General features: G+C 33.2%; 1 long non-coding RNA gene across 1 annotated transcript in view; it reads left to right on the forward strand.

The window, feature by feature from the left end:
* The window catches only part of LOC141560788 (uncharacterized), a 69,846-nt gene extending 59,800 nt beyond the window's left edge, over positions 1 to 10,046 (forward strand). Inside the window, exons 4-5 of the long non-coding RNA XR_012487813.1 lie at positions 4,450 to 4,541; positions 8,326 to 10,046. This is a non-coding gene — a long non-coding RNA (uncharacterized LOC141560788). The remainder of the gene's footprint in view (positions 1 to 4,449; positions 4,542 to 8,325) is intronic.
* The last annotated feature ends 688 nt before the right edge of the window (positions 10,047 to 10,734 follow it).

Genomic DNA, 10,734 nt, shown 5'->3' on the forward strand with positions numbered 1-10,734 from the left:
GAGGGATGGTGACTATAGCTAAAAGCCAGTGAAAAAATATCATCATAGTTTTCCCAGATTCAAGGTTTTTTTAAACTTTCTATTCATATTTATTTTCTCTCATGCAAAAATATGCATGCAGCCTTTACTAATAGTTCATTTTTTGAAGGATATGCTACCTGAACAAAATTTGATTTGAGTATAATGAGTTTGGAAATACAGAAAATATATAAATTATGATTACAGAGAGAAAAGATCCATTGATATAGTTTCCCATCCTTATTAGTATTCTCATAGATTTTTTTTAAAATGTTAGATAACATGTAATTTTAGTATAATAATATATATATATACGTAAGCCAAAGAGATTAGAAGTTTTAAAATAAGAAAATGAAATTCAACCTGGACAGATAAGAAATCATAATCTGGAGAGGAAAATAAAACAAATCATTAATTAATTCCACAAACATTTATTGAGCACTTCCCATTCAAGTGGCATTCTGCTAGATGCAGAGACCTAAAGAAGACTTTCTTGTTGACATTTCCTTTATATTTAGTTACTCTCCTTTAGGGTGAGAGGAACTATCTCATGCTGATCCAGGATGTGAAGATTGCCTATGCAACTCTTTGCTCATTAACATTTTGTTATCTTGAAGCTTTCTAAACATTTTATTATTCATTGCCACCTCTGTTTTGTTTTTGTCACTACAGCTGTCCAAGTTTCTTTTCCCCTATTGACTATTTTCTATTATATTCTTTTCCAAAGAATTATCTATCCCTTATTCAGAATGGATTTCATTTTCTTAGGCTGGCTTAGAAAGAGGTTTCAAACAGGAGATTTTAAATTGGAACAGCTTTGAAAAGTGAAACTACATTTTACTACTCTCTCATGGGTTCTCTACCCTTTGGACAACTATTCTATTTTTTTCTTTTTTGAGCTCTTATTCTTTATTATTATATCTTACTCTCTCTAGGCTGATCAGAGAATTCTACTATCTCATGTTTTTTACCTGTTTGTATTGATACAGAATCATCTTCATGATCTTTGAGGAACAGAAAAAGAAAATTTGACATGATTAAAAGATATGTTGGAATCAAAAGCCAAACAGATACTCTCCAGAAAAGAAACCAAGAGCCAAAAAATTAGGTAGTCCATGTCCTCAGTGGATAGAAGTTAAGAAATCGCTGAAGATATCTTTATCTGAGCTAGTTTTACTGAGCTCATCAAAGCAACTAAGGTTAAGCCTTGATCCTGAAACATCTGAAACTTCCTCTCATTTTACCTGAAGTTACCTGTGGATTTTGGCAGTTTGCTTTCTTCAGGCATCAGTCAGAGTTTCTTTGTCTTGGAATAGAAGGGTGATTGATGGAAATGATATACCTTTATTTCAAGTCCTTTTATGTAATATACTCAACTTATACAATTGCATTCAAACAAAAGTGACACTCAGGGAAAAAAATGTGAGTCCTGTCAGTAGATCGATACATTTTGGAAGGAATATGAATACCACTGGCAGCTAGGTGTTATAGTAGATGGATGGAGTGCAGAGCCAGGCAGGAGTCGAGAAGACTCATTTTTCTCAGTTCAGATCTGGCTTCAGACATTAGCTGTGTGGCCCTGAGCAAGTCACTTCACCCTGTTTGCCTTCCTCATCTGTAAAATGAATTGGAGAAGGAAGTGATAAACCATTCCAGTATCTTTGCCAAGAAAACCCCAAATGGGACCACAAGGAATTGAATATAGGGGAGGCTGTGTTTGATAGATGAAGATTTTGTTCAAGTCCAGACTCCTTTTCCTCTTACTCCCCCAGTCTCTTTCTTTTCTTGTTTACCCTATTGCTTAGGATAGGAACCCCAAACTTCCAGTATCTGTTTAAAACCTCTGAGCTACTTCTTTCTCATTCTTATACTCCTTGTTATCCTATCACTCATATAGTCTCACTGATTCTGTCTCTGAAATGTTTCTTATATCTATTTCTTCCTATTTGCTCTAATTATCATTACCTTATTTAGAGATAGTTAGGCAACATAGTGAATAGAATGATGGGCCTAGATTCAGGAAAACCTGAGTTCAAAAACAGCCTCAGATACTTATTAGCTGGGTAAATCAATTAGCCTCCTCCATTTAACCACAATTTCTGTATGTACAAAGTGGTCATAATAGCATTTGCCTCCAGGATTGAATGAGATAATAATTGTTAAACACCTAGTACAGTGCCTGCCACATGCTAAACACTATATATATGTTAGCTAATAGTATTATTAAAGCTCTTATTACCTCTTACTTAAACTATTATAATAATTGATTTCTAACTGGTCTCCTACTTTCTAGTATCCTTCCTTACCTTCATACTACATATTCTGCTGCTAGAATATTTACTTAAACCATAGCTCAAATTTTGCCTATATCCTGCTCAGAAATCTTTAGTAGTTCCTTATGGCCTACTTAAAAAAATTCAAACCCTCTGTCCTGGCATTTTAAACTCTCCATACTTTGGCTCCAACATACATTTTCAATTATATATTTCCCTACTTCCTTTTATGCATCTTATATTTCAAACTCTCTTTCTTTGGGGCAAGATGGCATGTAGTACTGTTTTCAAGATCAGGAAGACCTGAATTCAAATTTTGTCTTTGACATATACTGTTTTTCCCTGAGAAAGTCAAGTCTTTGAAGTTTTCAGTGCTCTAGGCAAGAAAATGCTGACTTGCATTGGTTTTGGAAGTTTTCTCATTTAAGATATTCTTATGCCCATGAACTAGGTTTTATGCCCATTGCTATGGATAATAATGATTATATACACTAAGTGAACAGAATTTATCTTATAAGATTCCAAACAATTGATAGAACTGAATTCATCTTGAAAATATGAAAAAGTGATTGAGTTGGCTCTATTGGTATTGAGCCCTTGATTACAATCTTCACAAAGATTTTCAGTTAACCATTTCTGTGGGAACAGTTAAGCTGAAGTAAAGGCCTGTACATCTGTTGTTTTTCTCTTAATAAGTTGGGTCCTTCTTAATTTCATTTTGTCTTTTCCAGTATTTTAAGGGACAAATGGGATCATATCTCCTATAAAAAGTTATCTTCTACTATTTGTTTCTGGATCTCACCACTAAACTGAAAATGCTCTCTTCAAGGTCACTAATGATTTTTATATTGTTAATACTATTCTATTTTTACATTTTATTTTATTTTTAATTTATGGAGTAAAACAGGATTTTTCATGCTATACTACAATAAAAAAGATGATTTGAATATGTACAATATTATGTACAAACTATCATGTAAATTCTTTCTTTTTTCTTTTTTTACTCTTTCTTTATCCCATCCCTCCTGCCCTAGAAGTGACTACTGTTAGACGCATTTATAGTAAATATGTTTTTAAGCATTTTCATGGGTTTCATGGAAAGGGATTTTCCTCCTCAACTTTCATACTATAGAAAGTCAACAAAAGATCAGTTGATCATTTTGGGTCTAATTTCATAAGCACTGCAAACCTTTTAAGGATTAGGTGTAAATGATTGAAAATAAACAGATGAAAAAAAATCAAAAGGGTTTATGGCATTTTAATATTAAAAAAAAAGCAACTTTCTAGGTCAAGGCAGTTCAGCAATCAACTGGGCAGGCACCAAATCTCACATTTCCCAGGAGTGTGACTAATGCAGCTCTAAAACAACATATATAATCCCAAAGTATTAGGAACCTCATAAAAGAACACTTCTCTAAGTATAGATATCCTAAGGAGTGTGCATATGTTATTGAACACTGGCCTCAGTCAGACTGTCTCGATCTGGAACATGCTGATACTAATTTCACTTTCACAGTGGATTCCCTGGCACACTGACCATTAGTGATGGCTCCTTTGGATACTTTCAATGTCTGGGGCCTTGACTTTATTCAGCTGTCACTCCTTAAGTCAAAGTTGAACAGCAATGGGGAAATGTTTTCCTTTGATCAGAGGGCACTGTTCAGGTGTGAAGTAGAAAAGTTTATTAAATAAAATGACATTTTGTGTCTTAAATTTTTATTTGAAGTAGGAAGGGTGGTGGTGGTTAAGAAGCAACTGATAACAGTGGCTTTTAACCTTGTATATGTTGAAGGTCATTCAGGATCCCAGATATTCACAAGGATATTCTAAATCTAAAATCTATTTGAAACCATTCATTTCTCTGAAAGCTTCCTAGGAAACCAAAAAATTGCTATTTACTGGGAGAGATCCAACATTCTATTACAAACAAAACTGACTACCAGCTATGCGATTATTTAATTAAATTCAATAAGTGTTCATTAAGCACCTACCTACTATGTGGGATCGGTCTTTATAAATAAAATGACAAAGACCATAGCAATGCAATCATTTTAAAGACAAAGATTCAATTTGCTGATTCATTTGTAATCTGCAATTTGTATTTTTTTCTTTTTTTGTAGCTTAATATTAACACAAAGAAACTTCATTTCCTCTCTAGGCATCCAGATCACAAGGGTCTAGGAGGACCTCCTGTCTAGGAGAAAAACTAGAATGTGTTGCCCTCAGCAGCTCTTACCAACCTGACATCAGGTCAGAGATTGTTTCTTTTTTGTTTTTGATGCTTAAATGCTTATTGGTTGATTGGTTATGTGAATAAAAGGTTGCTCGGAGGTCAAATTTTTTTAAAACTATAATTTAGGAAATGGGGTCTACTTAATGTTGAGCAAAAAAAAAAAATCACATAAGTCTAAAGACACACCCAAATCCCCAGGGCATTTATGGAACCAAAGTTACATTTTGGGGAACAGTATACTAAATGCAGTTATTTAGGACTTACATTCTGATTCCAGAAAATACAGTTATTTGGAAGCTTTTCTTTCTTGGCTAACAGAACCATGCTTATTTGGTTAGTTCGTGTTTATTTTAAAGGATTTAATTTTCAAAATTTGGAGTTTTGTGTATTGCTAACTCCAGTCATTCCAGTTGTATCCTATTCTTTGTGAAGAGTCCCTTTCTTGCCAAAGACACTGGAGAGATCTGCCATTTCTTTCTTCAGCTCATTGCATAGATGGGGAACTGAGGCAAACAAGTCCGAGGTCACTTAGTATGTGTCTGAGGCCAGTTTTCCTGACTTCAGATCCAACACTCTTAACTACTGAACCACATAGCAGCTTTGATGGTCGGTATATTTCTACTTTTTGAAATATTCACTCTTTCTGTTCTTGACTAACATTATCTATTAATTGAGTTTTGTTATAGGAAAGCAGTGTGCTATAATGGATAATGCTGGCATTTGTGTCATGAAGACCCAGGTTTAACTCCTACCTCTGACATTTACTAGCTGTGGGACCTTTCAGAGGCTTAGGCAGCTCTCAAAGGTGACTGAAAAAAAACATTACTTAGAAAACAGAGGCATGTGAAGTTAGGTTGCTTCACAAATAAACTTCCCAAGAAACTAGCTGGTTTAAGAAATTTTTTAAATTCATATTTTTTTAATCTTAAGACATCTAGCTTATTCATTTAGATCTCGTCCAATTAATTTTATACTTTAAGCATATATATTATTAGATTGCTTCACAGTCACTAAAGGTATAATGTTCTAGAATTCTTTTAAAAACCAACAAGGCTCATTGACAGGGAAAGAAATTTCTTTACGGTGGGTAAACATTTTTATTTCTGAATAATCCTTTATAGACTTCCATCTGTTCCAAATATAAATTAGACATACAATTTATCATAATGACAGGATAGTGCCAGGTCAGGCACATTGGTTAGGAACCAGAATATAGAGTCTACCCTTTTCTAAAATAGCCAGAAAGTCTTTTATCATTAACTTCAGATAATTGTTTATTTGGAAACCTAAAGACAGATTCTGAAAAGAAGAAATCTTCTCCTAATAAAATGCCAAATTAAAAATGTTAAAAAAGTAAAAATATTGAAGTATTAAAAATACTTATTTTTAAAGAGCAGGAGCTAGGATACAGAGAATGTAGATACCATCAATCAACTCCTAAAATCTTTAACATTCTGTCAAAGAAAACCATCTTTTTAAAGCCAATATTCTTTCTTGATTATACTATGATTACAAATCATGGAGTTAGAAAAATAGCTAGATATTATGTGGTACTTTAAGGTTTGCAGAGCAAAATCTCTTAGTTTATCCTTAGAATAATCATATGAGTAAAGTACTATTATTATCCCCATTTTATGTATGAGAAAATTGAGACAACTGGTGATGAAATGATTTACTTAGGATGACATATCTGATTAATTTCTGACTGGATTCTACTCAGATGTTCCTGATTATAAGTCTAGAGTTCTATTTCCTGTGCCATCTCTAAAGAATCAAACTACAATTGAACAAAAGGGAAAAAGGTACTAAGTGACAAATTCAGGAAATGACAAAAAATCTGGGAAATGTTTGATCCCAAAAGGAAGTAGGATATATCTTGCAGCAAAACTAAGAGAGCAGATGCACAGTTTGATTGTGCCACCATTATCTGCAGACTGTTAAGAAATGGTAGGGCAAAGTCTTCAGCACATTGCATAGATTCTCATAGAGAATTTATGAACACTAAGAAGAATCACACAGGATGGGAAAGTGTGGACTAGCTATGTTATACCAATTAAGGAAATGGTCACATAGGTAAGATAAGGGTCCATTGAAACACAGATATTCTTATAAATTAGCACCAGTTACTTAATAATTAACATGAAGAACACAGTAAAATTTTTTTTAAAGAAAGGATTCCTAAATTGGGGTATGTGAACTTGGAAAAATATTTTGATAACTTTTCATATAATTGGCCCCATGCCATCCTATGTGTTCTGTTTTATACATTTTAAAAACATTATGATTAGGGAGGCAGACTTCACTAACTTGAAAAAGGGGCCCTTGATAAATTAAAAAAACACCTTAATTTCTTATCAAATTCTAAATAAGTCACTGTTTTAAATTATTCTACTTTATTTTAAAGGCTTCTACTTTATTTTTGTTTAAGAAGTCAAATATCCTGAGCTTTATGAGTTTTTGCAAAACAACAGAGAACTGACACTTAAATGTACTTCATCATCCCTGAAACCCACAAGTCCTTTCTCTTTAAGAAGGAGGAAACATTGGATATTTAGTTATTCCTCATACTTTTCTTCTACAGTTCTACTTCAGCATTACTCCATTACTAAGAAAAGTTACCTGTAGAATGGGACATATTTATTGAATGCAAATAAATATTTCCCATAGAGGGATATGTGTTGGATTTCCAGAAGAGGCTGAACTAGTAGGAAATGGAAAGTTAGACATAAAAAAAATACCCAAACAAATGTCATTTTTAATTCCTGAGGTAGTTTACTCTCCATTGTTTTTTTTTTTTTTTTTAAATCCTCTTTGAAGAGAAACAAATTTTTTTCTCTTCAAGAAAAAAAAAAAGGGAAAGAAGTGAGGATGAGCCTGGCTAGCTAGAGAGAGAGAAAAAAAAATTAAAAAGCAAACAGGGAAGTCCATAACTTGGCAGATTTCCAGAGTATATGATAAAGTGCATAGTTCATAGATATATGACAGGGTCATGACCAGGAATTGTTCTGTACTGCCTAAATTGTTCTGCCTAAAGAAAAGATTTAAGAATATTATCCCCAAAAAATAACCAGGAAAACGTGGAACACAGAGGATGTAAGGAAAAGTAGCAGCTGGACCTAAGTATAATTTTTTTTTTTTTTTGTGGTCACTAGTGACAGTGTTATTGTGTTTCTCTAACCCAGGAAAGGAAATTCAACACTCTGCTGTATTCACCCAGTGAACAAGCTTCACTTGATTCCAGTGGAAATGAACTGAAATTTCAGTTTAAGCAAGATGACTATTTTTCTTTCAGAAACATTGAGAATCCTTCTAGCAGAATGTAACTCTTAATCAGGGTTGTTTATTCACACTAAAAGTCATTGCAGGTCACATTGTTCACTTGGTGCCATTTGGTCTGCACTTATTCCTTCCTGAACAGGAAGTCCTTAAGATTAAAGATTGTATTTTTATGGTCCCATGCCTGCCTACTCCAAGCTATTACCTGAAGAGAAATGTAACTGGGAGTCAATTTCTAGAAAGGATATTAACCATCATTTGTGTGTGTGTCAGGATGAAAAATAGGAGGAAATCAAGGTAGAGTATTATGAGGAGGTGGGTGGAGACCAAGAAGGGGGGAAAAAAACCAAAAAAATATTAAAAGAAACAGTAAAGTAATTGTTTGGGATTTCAAAAATACATATTTTAATGTTACCAGTGAGTTTTCTCCTTTGAGGTTTGAGCAAGATTCATCAGTATGACATCCTTAGGTTAAAGTAGAAAGAGAAAGAGAAAAAAAAAGATATGACTCACTCTCTTTTTCAGGGATGTACATTCCGGGTGAATATTGAAAGCTTTTATTTGATTCTTCAGTCTTCTACCAATGGCCACCTTTTACAGAAGATCCTTTTCCAAAACAATGTCTTGGCAAAAGGAAACATAAATATTTGAAGAAAGTAAACTGCCTACGAGTTCAGAAAAGGGAATGTTTTCTGGTTTGGTGTTCTTTTGTTTTAGCCTGCCTTGATGCTGTGACTGTTCCGATAATTGTTCAGATGGAGCACAATTTGAAATTCCAGTTTTGGAGAACTGTATATACCTTCTCTGCTTATTCTTCATTTCATCTACATGTATTACCTTTGGTTATATTTATGTTTTATGTGAATATTTATTGAGGTAAGGTAAGAAAAGATGCTATACGTGTTAAAGTCAGCCTTGAAAAAAATTTAAACCTTAGATAAACAGTTGCATTTTTGTTCCTCCCCTCCGATACTTTTTTTTCATGATTCAAAAGTTCAGATACTCTGTATTCCATAAATTGGAGTAGATAGCTTGGGATTGGGGATTGGGTGCATGGGGAGACATCTTGACTTGCACAAACAGTGGTTTGATACAAAGAGAGGGTTTTGGCAATGCCTAGAAAGATCAATCAAAGAACATGGATTCAGATTCTACCTTTGTCATTCAGCACTTGTTACTACTTGATGACCTTGAGAGCAATTTAATTTCTCTGTGCTCTCATCTGCAAAGTGAGGATGTTGGTCTAGACACCTTCTGAGATCCCTTCTACCTCTGGACCGGTGATATTATTTTGTGAACATTTTGTACCTTTGAGATTTTTTAGAAGCATTATAAAAATACTCTTCTCTCAATAGTAAATATTTAAGACATATCCATACATATATAAAATGGCCCCCAGTTTCATAAATGTTATATTTAGTTTAATTCATTGAGTTAAATAAAATCAATTATTTGATTGATTTTTAAGATTTCATTAGGTACTATTTTGATTAATACTAGAATTATGAGAAACACTTCAATAATTTGATTAAAATTCTAAAATCAATTATTTGATTGACTTTTAGATACTTTTAAGTACTATTTTGATTAATGGTGGAATTATAAGAAACATTTAAACAATCTGATTAAAATTCTAAAATCAATTATTTGACTTTTAGATACTATTAGGCATTATTTTGATTAATATTGAAATTACAAGAAGCACTTAAATAATCTGATTAAAATTCTAAAATATATTTGGGATATCCTTTAAGTAAGAAACTGCATTATAACAGGGAATACAGGAATAGAGAGGAACTTCTTTCTGAGAAGGTAAAATATAGAAGGCAGTTAGAATGAAATGCCACATTTTGTGACTGACCACTTAGGACTTCTAACACAACTCTCCCCATGCAGAAACAATGATGTTCAGGAGAGCAAAAAAAGGTCTCTTTTCTACATGCTCTTATTCTTTTTTCTCCTTTACCCATATTTATGAGCAAGCCTTTTCTGCACAAGCTCTCAAACTATATCTTTCTTTCTTTTTACTGATGGACTGCTATCAAGCTCCTAACTTCATTACCTACTGTGGTTCTTTGAAATAATGAAATAAAATGCATGAAAGAGAAAAATGATCTCTTTCAACCTTGCCATTTGGATTTTGTAGATATGTCAGACCCTGAGTGTTATTTTAATTTGCTTTGGATATCTATGGTCTATATTTTGTGCTAAAATAGATTGTCCTTGTACAAATTTCCAGAAATATTAAAAGCAGTTTCCTTCCAATTTGTAAAAGCTAGTTCTGCACTTATTTGACAGTGCTGGGAAAGCTTGTTTTCCTGTTTTTTTTTTCTTTATATAGAGTGTATTTTGTAAACAAGAGGTAGATGTTTTATGTCTATGATTTAGGAGTCTGTGTTGATAACGACTGAGAACATATTTGTGAGAGCTTATGATGACATGCTGGGCTCACCACTTTGAAATTAGCTCTGCTGATCATTTTTATATCTGGCAATCAATGAGAATGACTGCTTTATAAACCTATGTCCTGATACTTTAGAGAAACAGGAAAGTATTTTCACAGCTCATTCACATAACCAATGAAATGTGAAATAGGTTTCATGGTTAGCTAGAAATCCTGGAGGTTTTTTTTTTTTTTTTAGTTCAAACCATCGGAGCCCATCTCTATTGTGCATTGCATTAGTTTACACAGAAAAATATGAATGTAGGCCCTAAGAGATCATTCTGACATATTTTTTATTTCTTTGCAACAAATTTTGTTGAGGAAAGAGAAAGAATCCCATTCTTCCTATTTTTTTTTCTCTTCTTTTTTTTCCCCTAAGTTAAAATTCTTTAATGAATTGTTACAAGGCAAAAGGGGGAAACAAAGTGCTTAGCTTTGTTCGAATTCTCTGACAAGTAGTCCTTATATGGGATCTATGAATACAGTAAAAT

Source organism: Sminthopsis crassicaudata, chromosome 3 (genome assembly GCF_048593235.1).
Source record: "Sminthopsis crassicaudata isolate SCR6 chromosome 3, ASM4859323v1, whole genome shotgun sequence".
In the NCBI taxonomy this organism is placed as follows: Eukaryota; Metazoa; Chordata; class Mammalia; order Dasyuromorphia; family Dasyuridae; genus Sminthopsis; species Sminthopsis crassicaudata.